Source organism: Tiliqua scincoides, chromosome 3 (genome assembly GCF_035046505.1).
Source record: "Tiliqua scincoides isolate rTilSci1 chromosome 3, rTilSci1.hap2, whole genome shotgun sequence".
Lineage (NCBI taxonomy): Eukaryota > Metazoa > Chordata > Lepidosauria > Squamata > Scincidae > Tiliqua > Tiliqua scincoides.
Genome location: NC_089823.1, coordinates 93,197,857 through 93,212,236, shown reverse-complemented (window position 1 = coordinate 93,212,236; position 14,380 = coordinate 93,197,857). Strand labels below are relative to the sequence as shown.

At 43.2% G+C, this 14,380-nt stretch overlaps 1 long non-coding RNA gene across 2 annotated transcripts in view; it reads right to left on the bottom strand.

The window, feature by feature from the left end:
- LOC136645908 (uncharacterized) overlaps positions 1 to 14,380 on the bottom strand; it is a 105,089-nt gene that overhangs the window by 88,160 nt on the left and 2,549 nt on the right. The window contains exon 2 of one of the 2 annotated variants that reach the window (XR_010794172.1): positions 5,739 to 5,849. This is a non-coding gene — a long non-coding RNA (uncharacterized lncRNA). Of the gene's footprint in view, positions 1 to 5,738; positions 5,898 to 14,380 lie in introns of those variants that run through there. The other variant, XR_010794171.1, reaches the window with a different exon arrangement.

The following is a 14,380-nucleotide window of genomic DNA, read 5'->3' as shown; positions in this document are numbered from 1 at the left end:
TTTGTCATGGAGGGCTACAAAATCTTCTTTGACCCCGATAGCAGATGCCTTACCTATGCCACTGTCCCATTTTTCACTTTTTAAAAGATCTGGGTGTGACATTACTTCTGGAAGTGACGTCACTTCCGGGGCATCATTTTATACTCAGCACTGGGCTACAATTTCATTACCTATGCCACTGACCAAGAGAAAGGCCACACTTTTCATTGTCACCACAGTTCTCCCCCCCCCCCCCCAACTCTATTAGGCTGCTTTAGAAGAAGCCTTACCTGCTCCTTGGAAATTTCCCTGGGCAACTGTACCTTCCTTGCACAGCACATTTGACTCTGAGAACAAATGCCACCTCCGAGGAAAGTGTTTTTTAAACTGTGGGTTGGGACCCACTAGGTGGGCTGTGAACCAATTTCAGGTGGGTCCCCATTCATGTCAATATTTTATTTTTAATATATTAGACATGATGCTACCATGGTATGTGACTGCATTTGGGGAAATTAGACCTGTATTATTATTATTATTATTATTATTATTATTATTATTATTATTAACAGTATTTATATACCGCTTTTCAACTAAAAGTTCACAAAGCGGTTTACAGAGAAAATCAAATAACTAAATGGCTCCCTGTCCCAAAAGGGCTCACAATCTAAAAAGATGCAAAAGAATACCAGCAGACAGCCACTAGAACAGACACTGCTGGGGTGAGATGGGCCAGTTACTCTCCCCCTACTAAAAAAAGGAGCACCCACTCGAAAAAGTGCCTCTTACCCAGTTAGCAGGGATACTAATTTTAATAAGCTACTATGTATATTCTTTTAACAATGATAGTAAATGGGATTTACTCCTGGGTAAGTTTGGGTAGGCTTGCAGCCTAGGATTGTAAAACATTTCCCTGCTTGATGTTGTCACTTCTGGTCATGACCACTTCTGGTGGGTCCTGACAGATTCCCACTCTAAAAAGTGGGTCCTGATGCTAAATGTGTGAGAACCACTGTCCTAGGAGCCTACAGACTTGGAGCAAATAAACTGCTAACACAAAAGAGAGGGTCTCCAATCTTAGCTGTCATCAGCAACTCGATGGCCAAATTTAATCAAGGAATTATGCTAATTACTATCCTGAGCTAGCTATCAATTCTCAGCAAAGTGCAAGAATAGAAAGATTTTCAATTTTTTGTTTTCTGTAAGTCTAAGAACTTAAAACTTAGATTTGAGCATTGATTCCAACTGTCTTCAGGATTACATTCTAAGATGATCACAACATAAATGGAAAGGTCTTCATAATTAACACAATAAATGTGATTAACACTGTACTTTTGTGTCTTACTAAACAGAAAGTAAATACAGATGAGATGACTATATGTTTTATATAGCCTTATTTTCCAAGAGGCTTTAGGAAACAAAAATAGACTGTATTTTGCCCTATAGAACAAGTGCATTTAAATTATTTTGAAGTTGCAGTAGTAAATTTGAACACAAGATGGCATATCTGTTTCTGATTTCACCACAGTACTTTGAGCTGCCTGATATAGGCGTACTCCAGGGATAGTTACCTGTTCTAATTATGTCTTATTCTGAAATGTACGTATTTCTGTTTCATTGTAAGCTGCTTGATGGTGTGGTTTACAGCAGCCATTTTCAACCACTGTGCCTTGGCACACTGGTGTGCCACGAGTAGTCCACAGGTGTGCCACAGGAATTTGGAGGAAGGTCATTTATTAATAGGGCCAATGGGAGACGTGAGCCCCCACTGGCAGCATGGTGTGCCTTGTCAATTGTCAAAAACCTGGTGGTGTGCCGTGACCATTTTAGTGCCTTGTCAGTGTGCCATGAGATGAAAAAGGTTGAAAATCACTGGTTTACAGAAAGGTGAGGTATAACTCATTGTAAGAGAAAAGATAATAAGTTTCCAGCAACTGCTGGGTAGCTAGACATCAGCAAAAATGTCCAAGCGCTATTACTAAATATGACCTCTAACATGTTACACACATTACACAGGCCAACGCACATTTTGCTTCCTTAAACGTTACACCAATTCTTGGGTATATTTGGGGTGCTGATTCCAAAAATGGCATCCATTTTGCCCTGTCACATCTATTTTTGGAGACACAGCATAGCCTCATTAGTGAATGGTTCAAGCAGCTTCCTCATGAGGAAGCCTACACCATGGCCTCCTCATGAGGAAGCTGCTTGAACCATTCACTAATGAGGCTATACTATGTGTCCAAAACTTGACGTGATAGGGCAAAATGGATGCCATTTTTGGAATCGGCACCCCAAATTCATATCAAACCACCATAAAGTTTGGGAAAAACTTTTTCTGACCCTCAATTTTGTAGGCCTGTGTTATTAAACCTTTTTAGTTCTTCTCCCCCACCCCACATCTGCAGGTGTCCAAATTGGTTCAGAATGGGGAGGGGAGAGAGAATTTACAGCCCAATTCCATTCAGACCCCACGCCAATGGTATGCCGCTGTTGGTACAACTGCCATATCCTAAGCCTATTCAGGAAATGCCACATTGGCACAGCCCTCACAGTAACTGGTGCAGTCCTTTTCAGCAGGGATCTCCAAACCCCGGCCCAGGGGCCAGATGCAACCTGTGACAAGCCTGTATCTGGACTGTGGCAAGCCTTGAGTCCCCTGTAAGCCTGTGGCTTGCTCAACTGAATGTGACCAGAGATGTGCTCCAGTTGTGTCTGGAGGGTGTTCTGAGGATTGGGGAGGCCATGCGCCTCCCTTCCGAATGCCTTCTAAAGGTCTGAAAAATCATTTCCTTGTTTCCTTGAAAACCAGACGTTTTTGAGTTGTCTGAAGGCCTTAGCCTTTCGGAGGCTTTCTAATGTATTTATTTAAATTTTATATTGAAAATTCATTTATTTTTCCGGCCCTTGATACCATGCCAGCTCTTTGATGTAGCCCTCTGGCCTAAAAGTTTAGAGACCCTGCTTTACAGTAATGCTGAAAGTGTATTTAGAAACCCTAACACAGCCCATAGTTCATGGAACAGCTTTCTGATGTCAGTGCATCATCAGTGTGATGTTAGTGTGTCATCTGTGTAACATACAAAGAGCCAATCACTGCATCCACCCAGCCTCAATGCTGACAAGAGTGAACTACCAGTGTGAACACTCCTCACCAGCCACTAGGAACAAGCACTACCACCAAACATGGGAAGATGCCCCAAGAACATGACACACACAAACGTACCAGTACAACAAAGGGATGCTGCAGTACCCCAACCCCCATACAGGAGCCACTGTAGCATCGCCAATAAAGCAGAATGGGAATATTGGGGACCCTGGGAGCAGAGGGACTCCTCCCCTCACAAGGAGCCCATCAGGATTCCTATCCTGGGGCCAGCTGGGGTAAAGAACCACTAGGGTGGGATCTCTATCTGCTAACGAAGGGGAAACAAGTATGAGCCAGCCAAAGTTTTGATTGAACTGTGTCAGTGATAGAGCAGCATCAAGAAAGAGATAGATACAAATAGGGTTGCCAACCATCTCATCCTACTAGGGCTGTTGTGCCATTGCAAGCTATCCAACAGACAGCCAAGTTACAGGTGCCAGTGGGTTTTGGCTGCACCAGTTGGTTCACTGTCTGCCATGGAGTTTGCAAAGGGGTCAGACTAGAATGGGTAGGTCAGCAACCTAACCAAGCAGCAGCTGGGTTCACACTGGTCACTGAGAGCAGATGGCCTTGGCATCTGCATAATGTCTTAGCCTGTGAGAGAGCTGCCTGGGGGGGAGCAAGGAGAAACAGAGTAACAAGGACTTAACAATAGCATCAGTTGCATCTTAATTTATCAATGGAATTTGCATGCAAGTTAATATGGTTAGGATCTACCTATAAAAGAACAACCTTCTAAAAGGGTTCTGGTCATGACTGGGGAAGGTAATGGCAAACCATCTTGCTTATAGTCTGCCATGAAAATTGCCATGGAAGTGGTGACACCCCAAGGGTCAGTAATGACTCGGTGCTTGCACAGGGGATCTTTCTTTCTTGCTTGCTTGCTTGCTTGCAATAAGATGTTAGCTGTGATGGTGGAAAAGGTTCATCTTTTGCCAGGTCTCCATGTCAGAGCTGTTGGGAGAAACATTTTAAGTAGTTGGGGACAGTCACATTTTAAAATGTTGAATGTACTTTGAAAGGTCACTCTTAAGTAGGGTCTGGCCTCCATCCACTTGATCCCACTTCTTTCCTACCTCTTCTCCTTCCCCATTCCTCTACTTAATCACTCTGTACTCTGAGTATATTCACCCATTCCTGCTCACACATGATGAGCCACTGGCTTTAGCCACTCAAGCCCTTTTCCTGGTTCCTCACCCCCGCCATTCCACTCGCTTCTTGACCCACTCATAGTTTAATAATATCCAATCAATCATACTGTGATCTGCACTAAAACACTAGCCATCTCCCTTCACTTGCCTTTTTCCATTTCAGATGTTATGATCATGCTAAGGACTTGCTACTTATAAACTAAATCAAATGAATTGTCTGCAGAATTTGAACATGTTTACTATGACAAAATAATGAGCGGCTTTCTAATACAGGTCTTTGCTGTTTGCTGTTTTATAAACTATTATAACATTATTTTCTATTTTTCCATGAATAGTTTTCACACCATCTCAAAATGATTGATTTAGAGATCAATTCTGCTTTATGAACTCTTTCTTCTCTTTCACCTACCTGTGATAGTACCTTGCTGCTCTGTAAATACATGAACATTTTTCTCTAAGGGAAATGTGAACTGGAAAAATACTGTTCTGCAGGTTTTGAGAGTGTTTCTGCTTCAGTGGGAGCAAGCTGCAGTGGAAGACACCTATTGACTAATGTTCATGATAGAACTCCCTCCACATTCTGCAACTGTTTTTTAAAAGTGTTTGTGAACATTTGGGTGTTTTGTTTTTAAGGTGGAGGATGAATGGATTTGCAACTGAACACTACTGTGCTGCTTTAAATACATTTTTTTAAAAATGTGTGTCTAATACCTGTGGGGGTGGGGAGAAGGGAAGACTAGGGCTTATCCAGCACTTGACTTGCTGGTATGTCTGTCTGTAATTTGCATTGTAAAGCCAGGCTGAAAGACTTACTCTGAAGCTGAAAAATTTACTGACTGCCCTTGAAGTCCAATGTCTGTTTTTGTCCCCAGTGGCAATCCAATGGTGTGGGGATGACTGATTGTGCACAGAAAGAGTTTATACCGACAACTGTTAACAGCAGATAAAAATGCTGAAGGCTTGACCTCAGGCAAGATAGCAAGATAGAGCTAGGACTACCTTAAAAACAAATATAGACATTACCATGTATTTAATCTTTGTTCAGGAAATGACAGGGTTGCTAACCTAGTATTTGTAGAGGGGTAGCTGTGCCAGTTTAAAATGTCTCCTTATAGGGTACTGGACCCAGCTCTGTCACATGGTTGGCAAAACACTTTAACATTATCTAAACCATCCATTGTCTTGCATTAGTAAATGGAGGGCAGGGCAACCTGTCCTCTTAGTGTGTCAAAAATTGGACTAATGCAGCTTTTATAACAATTATTTTTGTGTGGCTGAGGAAACAGCCACCACATCCCACGAACAATTTTTTGTTCCTTCCCATTCAGAGCTGACCCAGGCCATCCTTGTGCCTGAATCATCACATTCAAGTAACGCCTGAAGTCCCGAACCCCTGCCAGGCAGTGGTCACAGCAATTCAAGTCTTGAGTCATTTGGTTAAGTGAATCATGCTATTGTCCTACCTCTGCTTTTGCCCTCCATGAACGAGAAGAGACTCTGAGGAAGGCCATTCGCAGGATTGGGAGATGACAGATGACGAACAGAGTGAACTCTCTGGTTGTCCACTCCTTTCTCTAACAACAGAGCACAGAGAGATTACTGCCCTTGTATTCCCTGTTTCAGTGCCCAGCATCCCTGGGAAAGGAGCATTGGAACTGCCCCTTTTCTTCAAGGTAAAAAAGGGCAGTTCAGAGTCCCTGAGATCACTCCTCTTTCCCAGGCAATTCTGAGAGAGGAGCAGTCAGAGAGAGCAAGTTTATCATACCACCCCAGTGATGCTGAGAAAGGCACATCCAAATGGGTCCTGGAAGGATGGAAATGTGTGCACCAAAGCACCATGGCAGGCCCAGCATAGGGTTTTGCCAAAGGCACTGACACTGACCACATCCATTAACCACAAACATGACCACGACTGAAACATTGCTAAACAAATACTGTGCAGAGGTGAACATGTGGTTGAGGCATCCTTTGAATGGTAATGCAGAAAGCTTTTAAAAATACCCATTCCGGTTTTATGGAATTCTTTCTTTTCACTGTACTATGCACAAAAGAGATCAGAACAATCAATTTATGGGAAATTTTCTTTTTGTTCATGTCTGGGTAGTCACAAAGTTTCATCCTTATCCAAGTTTCTTTATTCAAGGCCTTTATGGAAAGTATTACAGAAACCTGTAAGCATTTCATTGAAGTGTGCAGATTTGCATCTTGGAAAATGTCCTCTAAACAGATGCAGTGAAGATAATTCTCAGGAGCATTTTTTCTCTTTGAAATGTACCAGAGTGTCCCAAGTGGCATTTCCTTTCATTCATAGTGAAGGATAGGTCTGAACTTGCCCAGAGGACTTGCCAGGAACTTGCCAGGAATCTCCTACTTGCAAATTTCTTGGTAGGAATCTAGAAAACATCCACTTAAAAACATTTTTACTAATTCTAGGGCCCAGTTCTCTAAGCAAGGATACTTAAATGAAAAATAAAACATATTTTACCTTTTAGCTTAGCAACTTTAATGTATACTGGTTCTTATTTACTTGACATTTTTAGTGTTTTGTGATATGAAAACACCAAACAAATCAAACTTCATTGGATTCAAGGCTCAGGGCTTGACCCAATTTTTAATGCCAGGGTTTAGCCCAGAATGATGATATTTAATGGTCTCAAGCCTTAGCTGCCCTTGCTAGCCTTTGTTCATTCACTTTTTTATGGAGAGTTCAGGTGGTGTTTTGCCTGATTGTGGCTATTTGTTTTTCTTTGCAATAAAATGCAATTGCAGCACCAGCCTGTCCAGCATTGACAAGCAAAGTACTGCCACCACTGTGGTGGTGGACATTGGGGGGGTGGTGGACAGCTCGATGAAAGTGTCGACCCAATGTGCAGCGGCAGTGAAGAAGGCCAGTTCTATGCTTGGGATCATTAGAAAAGGTATTGAGAACAAAACAACTAATATTATAATGCCATTGTACAAATCGATGGTAAGGCCTCACCTGGAGTATTGCATCCAGTTCTGATCACCACATCTCAAAAAGGACATAATGGAAATGGAAGAGAGTGACTAAGATGATTACTGAGCTGGGGCACCTTCCTTATGAGGAAAAGGCTCTTCCCTTATGAGGAAGAGGCATTTGGGCCTCTTCAGCCTAAAAAAGAGACGCCTGAGGGGGGACATGATTGAGACATACAAAATTATGCATGGGAAGGATAAAGTGGATAGAGAGATGCTCTTTACACTCTCACATAACACCAGAACCAGGGGACATCCACAAAAATTGAGTGTTGGGAGAGTCAGGACAGACAAAAGAAAATATTTCTTTACTCAGCGTGTGGTTGGTCTGTGGAATTCTTTGCCACATAATGTGGTGATGACATCTGGCCTGGATGCCTTTAAAAGGGGATTGGACAAGTTTCTGGAGGAAAAATCCATTATGGGTTACAAGCCATGATGTGTATGTGCAACCTCCTGATTTTAGAAATGGGCTATGTCAGAATGCCAGATGCAAGGGAAGCAGGTCTCTTGTTATCTGGTGTGCTCCCTGGGGCATTTGGTGGGCCGCTGTGAGATACAGGAAACTGGACTAGATGGGCCTATGGCCTGATCCAGTGGGGCTGTTCTTATGTTTTTAGGGCAGTTTCTGCCCTCCTTTTTAGCTTTCTGTTCAGTGAAGCCAGAGGATTTGGAATGAATTGCTCCTTAACTGGTATTCAGGTAGGTCAGAAGGAGGCTTCAATTACTGGCTTCCTTTCATTATTTTCTTTCCTTTTAGTGAACTTATAAAAGGGAAAAAAATTAAAGTAAAAGGAAACCAATAATTAAGATTGTTTTCACAATGAGGAAGAATTACTGAATGATTATGATCACTTGATGCTGTAATATTGCTGAAACTAGCAACAGTGGCATTGCTAGGGTGGTGTGGGGGCTGCGAACTGCACCAGGTGACACACTTAGGGGCGGTGGTGACACCACTGCTGCTAAAATTGTGAAAACCTTGGTAGTTTTGAATGATACTGTCATGGTATATATTATTCAATGCATAATCTAATGCACAATGCAATGAAATAAAACACATTGAAATATTTGCATTCTATCGAAAGTTATAGCCAAAAAAAAATTAAAAACAGAAAACACAACTGCCTTACATAACAAAAAGGAGATTTTTGTAACTCAATACTAACTAAAGAGTCAGATTATTCTGAAAGCCAACGAGGTGTTGTTATAATACAGCAGGGAACCAATAAGGTGTTAGCATGAATCAGCTCTCATTTCCACCAATCAGAGCTAATACTATAACTCTTATTCAGTTGTGTGAGTGTCATCTAAGTGGCTACTAGTTTGTTTGTTTTTTGTTGTTGATTACTGATTTGTTGGGTGATCTGCATTTAGATATTAAACTAAATAAAGTTAGTGGTGGGGGGTTACACCAACCCTAGTGATGCCACTGCATTTAGACTGTGCATATAATATTGTAATTTATTCTGTATGGTCTAACATGGGAGGAGGTCCATCGTGGGGGTGACACAATGAGCTTTCGCACTGGATGATACAGATCCTATTGATGCTAGTGTCTGACTGGCATGGACCTCATCAGTGCCCAGACAGGAGAACTCCAAGATCCTGATGTAAACTCAGGATGCCAAGAAATGTGAAGCAGAAATCTAGACTTAAGGAAGGCAAGAACAGCACCAGAACGAGACACATGAAATAAAAATGACATGAGTTTTGATGATTGATGTTAATGTTTTATGTATCTCCTGAGGAAAGTCTTGTAGGAGTGCAATTGGATAATGTTAATCATATAGTCTATACACCCTTGTCTGCCAACCCCTAATACTTCGCTAATTATATTACTGATACTTTAAAAGGCTCTTAACATCCAATATGCACTTTGTTTGTTCTCATAATAACCCTGTGCAATGATCCTGCACGTCCAGGGTCTCAAAATGCAGTAACTCACTTGTTGCCTGAAACATTTTGTCTACATGTGTTAATGGTGATGGATGCATGCCAGGCAATCATGACCCAGACCAGGCCCTGTGTCTTTGCTTGGGCTAATGGCAAGCATCATGTCCCATCATGTCCCCCTTTTCTGAAAAGGCCAAAATTTGGTTCAGTAGAGCAACTTTCCCACCTCACTGACTGGCTTAGAAGAATTTTTGCCTTTGGGAAAAGTCCGATTGCACCTTACTTGGTCAGCAAATTCAAGCCTGTAAACCTTCCCTGGGAAAGAAATCTGAGCTCCTTTGCCATGCTTTCCTCCTTAAATTAGCCAAGGCAATAGCCTAGTCCTCCTGAGTTAGCCCATCAAACTCTTTTTTGCCTTTCTTCCCATTTTTGAACCAGGAGATTGCTGTGTTTTGGTAACCGAATCCACAACCTCTGTATCCCAGCAGATACAGATAGGGAACCCTGGCCTATGGCACTCTTGATCATTGTCCGCCCCCCCCCCCAAAAGGCCCCTATTTTCTGCATCTCACATGCAGTTAAACTGAGAACATGCTTAGTGGTTGTATCCTTTCATCCTTTGGACTGCTGTGTATGTGTGTTGGAGTCACTAACACCTTGGTCTATCTTTTGCCATTTGATGGGGAGGCCTAGAGATTTGTCCCAGGCTTCCTTTTCAGGCAGACTCCCTTAACCTTTATAGCACCTGTTCCAATGTCTGGGTTGCCCAGTAGCATAGGGTGTCCTTCAGGCATCAGCAGTGCCAGTTAAGAGGAACTGTGGAATGAGAGAGACAAGCTTGTCCACCAAAACAGAGTGAAGTGTTTTATTGCCCGCTGTGGAGCTCACTCCTTGCCTGCCCTGATTCAGACTGCAGAACACAAAGTCACAGCCTTAGACTGCAGTGGGAACCTTTGGTGCTTTCCTGCTTTTTCTCTTTCTTTCCCCATCTTTCACCTTTCTCTCTAGTCTGTCACTAACTCTTTTCTTCAGTCGCCGTGCCACCAGGTAATCTTCCTGATTCCCCAATGACCTGCTTCCCTCCTTTCTACCATCCTCTCTTTTGCAGGACAATGCACCCCTTTCTCAGTTCATCTTTTTGCCTGCCTACAAACTGTGGATGAGTAGGACCTAGCTGTGTGAGTGAGTTTGTGAATATTACATGGCATTACCTTTATGATTCCCCTTCCTGGTTATTGTATCATTATCCCTACAATAACAGCTATGTATTGTTTCACATATATCCTTGCCTTCCTTTTCATTTCATACCACTGAGTTGTGCCATAAGCCACTGCACACGGTTCCTGCACATGTAGACAATTTTCCTTACATGTATATGTTACATGAGTTTCAGAGCAAGCTCAATAACACTCATGGCATACCTTCCCATTTTCTACACCGCTCCTAAATCTTCAGATGTGAAGGGAAAAGGATTAGTAATTTATCCAGCACTTTATTCTCCTTCTCATGTTTGGGTGCCTTTTGCCTAGCCAGCCTGAAAGCCACTCCTCTTCAGTCTCCTACAAATAAATAGTGCATGACAGACTAAGCATGCTCCCCCAGGCAATTAAATCCTTTGCGAGAATTCACTGGCCTCCCATAAGACACCGCCAGCCTTTTGGTGTGTGTGTGTGTGTGTGTGTGTGTGTGTGTGTGTGTGTGTAAACCATCTCAGTTACCATGGCAACTACCTCCCTGGTATTGTCCTGGATGCTTAGACAGCTACTAGATAACCCAGTCATTTTCAGCCACTGTACCATGGCACACTGGTGTGCTGCGAGTGGTCCCCAGGTGTGCTGTGGGAATTTGGGAGACGGTCGTTTATCAATAGGACCATTGGGGGATGTGAGCCCCCATTGACAGCACAGTGTGTCTTGTCAATTGTTAAAAAGCTGATAGTGTGCCTTGACCATTTTAGTGCCTTGCCAGTGTGTCGCGAGATGAAAAAGCTTGAAAATCATTGAGATAACCAATGGCAGTCCTACCCTTTTTCTTTTTCATTGAACCAGCAGGTAGCTGTCTGGTGAAAAACATCTTTTTGTTCCTCTTGAGGTCTACACATAAGGCCTGGGCAGTGGCTAATTTCCATTTTCCAGGCAGGGAGCTAATGTTTTGAGATAGTGACAAGTGATGTGCCCAAGCTCATCCCAGGTAAGAGTCCTTCACTGACCAGCTACAAGAAATCTGGCCTGCTGTGACCATGTCCAGTACACAAGCTATGGGAACACAGAGTGGTTGCCAGTAAAGACCAGGATAATACTCAACATGGACTACCATGGTTAAGGGCTGATCTGTATGTTACCTTCTCCACGTGAAACCGTAACCTCGGCATGGCATGCAAGTTTAATATTTAAAGAAGGGACAAAACGTGGTGATCCACACAAGGTAGCATGCCTGGCATATGAAATGGTCATCATGGCAAGATGGTTTCAAAGACTTCTGCGTAGAGAAACAGACCTGCCCATGGATTCAAATAATGGTAAAAAGTTCGGTAAGTTTACATTTCTCATATCTAATTAACTGTTTTTTTAAAATGTATAATTTAGAAGACAAGCTTCCTGCATATGAAGTATCTTCAAGTAAACAAGCTTCCTTAGTACTGCGCGCTCTCTCTCTCTCTCTCTCTCACATTAGTCTGTTTCTAATCCTTTCAACAGCTGTGTACATCTGCATAGCTTAAGAACGTCTGTCTCACAACCATTTCTGAATTCATTTCTTTCCTGTTGACAACTCTGCCATGAACAGTCTTTCAACTGAAGATGTCTCTTCATGTTGCCTATATTACCTTTGACATTACTGGAAGACCCAAGCAAGGTATGAGGTATGCACTTTTTGAGAAACGTCAGCCCAAAGCAGTCATCTGGATAGAACTTTTAAGTTAAGAAAAGGAGGAGCTGATTGCAGAAACGGGGGGGGGGGGAGATGGAATCACATATACCACATTACATGTGTACACTCAAATTGCCCACAATCTCCTATGCCAGTGAATGCCACCATGTGTGCATTTAGTCTCACTCTCCAGAGGGAATTAGGTGAATGACGGCATGAAATATGAATTACGAATTATTGTTTCCCATTTAATCATGTGATTGTGCATTCTTCACTGGAATTGAGAAGTGGATTCCATTCCACTGTATCTGAAAAATTTTAAGAATTTTTGAAGGACAGTTTGCCTAATAAGGTATTATGAGAGCTTTATTTAGTCCTTCTATTGAAAATGTGATGTCATTTTAATTGATTGTTATTTCCTTTGCACAGTACTTTCTGGGAATTCAAAAAAATAAGAATTTTCCAGGAACTTGTTTGTCAGAAAGACAGCCTAAATCCCAGCTAAAGCCTTTCAGTGTGTTGTCTGCAGCTTTCGTGTCACAAGCAACCAACGGATGTTCCCATTTTCCCAGCAACAGAGCTTCTCTTGTCTCTGTTCTTTTCCTCGCAGGCTTCATCATATCCTCTAGCACTGTGACCTCTGCTATAAGTGAATAATAGCATGGTCATTATAGAGACACTAATCTCTCATCCCTTGGTGCAAGTGGCCACTGATGACATCCTAGCGGAAGCAATAGACACAGAGATGTAGGAGATCTCTGATGTGTCTTTATGGGGCCTGAATTAAGACCCTTCTGGGGAAAACAAAATCTGAGAGTCAGTGTGGTGTGTTGAGTGCTATGTCAGTCCTAAATTTAAAAGAAAAGAAAGGTGCCAAATTTTAGGCCAGCCAGGAAATTAACAGCCCAATCCTAACTAAATTCTCATGCAGCAATACCTCAGTACTGGTGTATGTTACTTTGCATCATGCAGGGGAATTTGGCTGCTGGAGGTAAGGGAACATTTGTCCCCTTTCCCCTGGGTAAGCTCCAGCAGTTGCAACAAGTCAACTCAGACCTATGCCAGTGATATTGCTGGTGCAAGTCCAAGTTGGTGTCAGCTGATCAGGTCCAGGAAGGGTCATAGGATATGCTAGTGCCACCAATCCCACCCCTCCTGGGCCCAATCTGCCCCACCCCCATCGCCACCCTCCCAACCCCATTACACTCCCTCCCCTGCCTTCTCCTGCCCTCCCCCATCCGTTGCAGCCGGTTTAACTGCTCCAGCTGGTTCTGTGTAAGCATCAGTGGCTGCAGGTAGGCTTTAGTGCACCAGCTAAAAGTGCTGTTGCAAAGTGCTCTGGTGGCACAGGGGGTAATAGAATTGGGGCATAAGGCTACAGTCCTCCACAATTACCTGGGAGGAATTCCCATTGAACTCAGTGGGACATACTTCTGAATAGACATGCAGAGGCTTGTGCTGTAAGTCTTTCAACCCCCTCTCCATTACTCATAGGACAGGAGGCTGACTGGGGTTACTCAATGATATGGGCATACGTAGAACTCTAGATGAATTAAAGGGCAGCCTTCTCTTTATGAATACGCTACACCAGAGATTCCCAAACTCCTCTGAGAGTTTGGGAACCTCATAAGTAATGGTGGAGGCAGGGAAGGGGTGGCCCAACAGCACCACAGCGATCACAATACTGAAGGGACCCAAGGACATTTTAATGTACTGGGAGGAGGGCTCCTGAAGCCTCCATGAGGGTCTCAAAGGCACGCAGCTCCTTCTGAGAGCCTCTGCTTGGCTATCCTGAGTTCCAATTACCGATCGAAGCTCACTTCCAGTTTGCGATCACGGAGGCTGTGAGCCTCCAATACCTTCATGGAGGCTTCAGGAGCCCCCCCCCCCCCTGCCCAGTACATTAAAATGTCCTTGTGTCCCAGCTGCACCACGATTGCTAAGGAGCTGTCAGGGACCCTTTCCTGGGCCACTCCCCTTAAGGGGTAATGGTCCATTTCTGGTTCCCCTGGCAGGTCGCGGCCCACTAGTTTGAGAACTGATGCACTACACTATTCTTTTATTTATTCACAATGACATTTTTTATTCCATCCTTTTTCCAAGGAGGTCCAGGCAGTGATCCTTTAGGAGATGGCAAGTTGTAAGTGCACATCAAGATCAACTAACCAGTACCTTAGTATTCTGATCAGTAAAGTTACATTTCAGTGCTTGTGTCAGAAAAGCCAGTAAACTCAAGATGGTGCTAAACCCTACCCGTAATCCTGTCCCTGAACAATCCAACTCCATCTCTGACCCAACAAATTCTACTTGAACGCTGTCTGCCTTGGACCCAACTGCTTGGCCC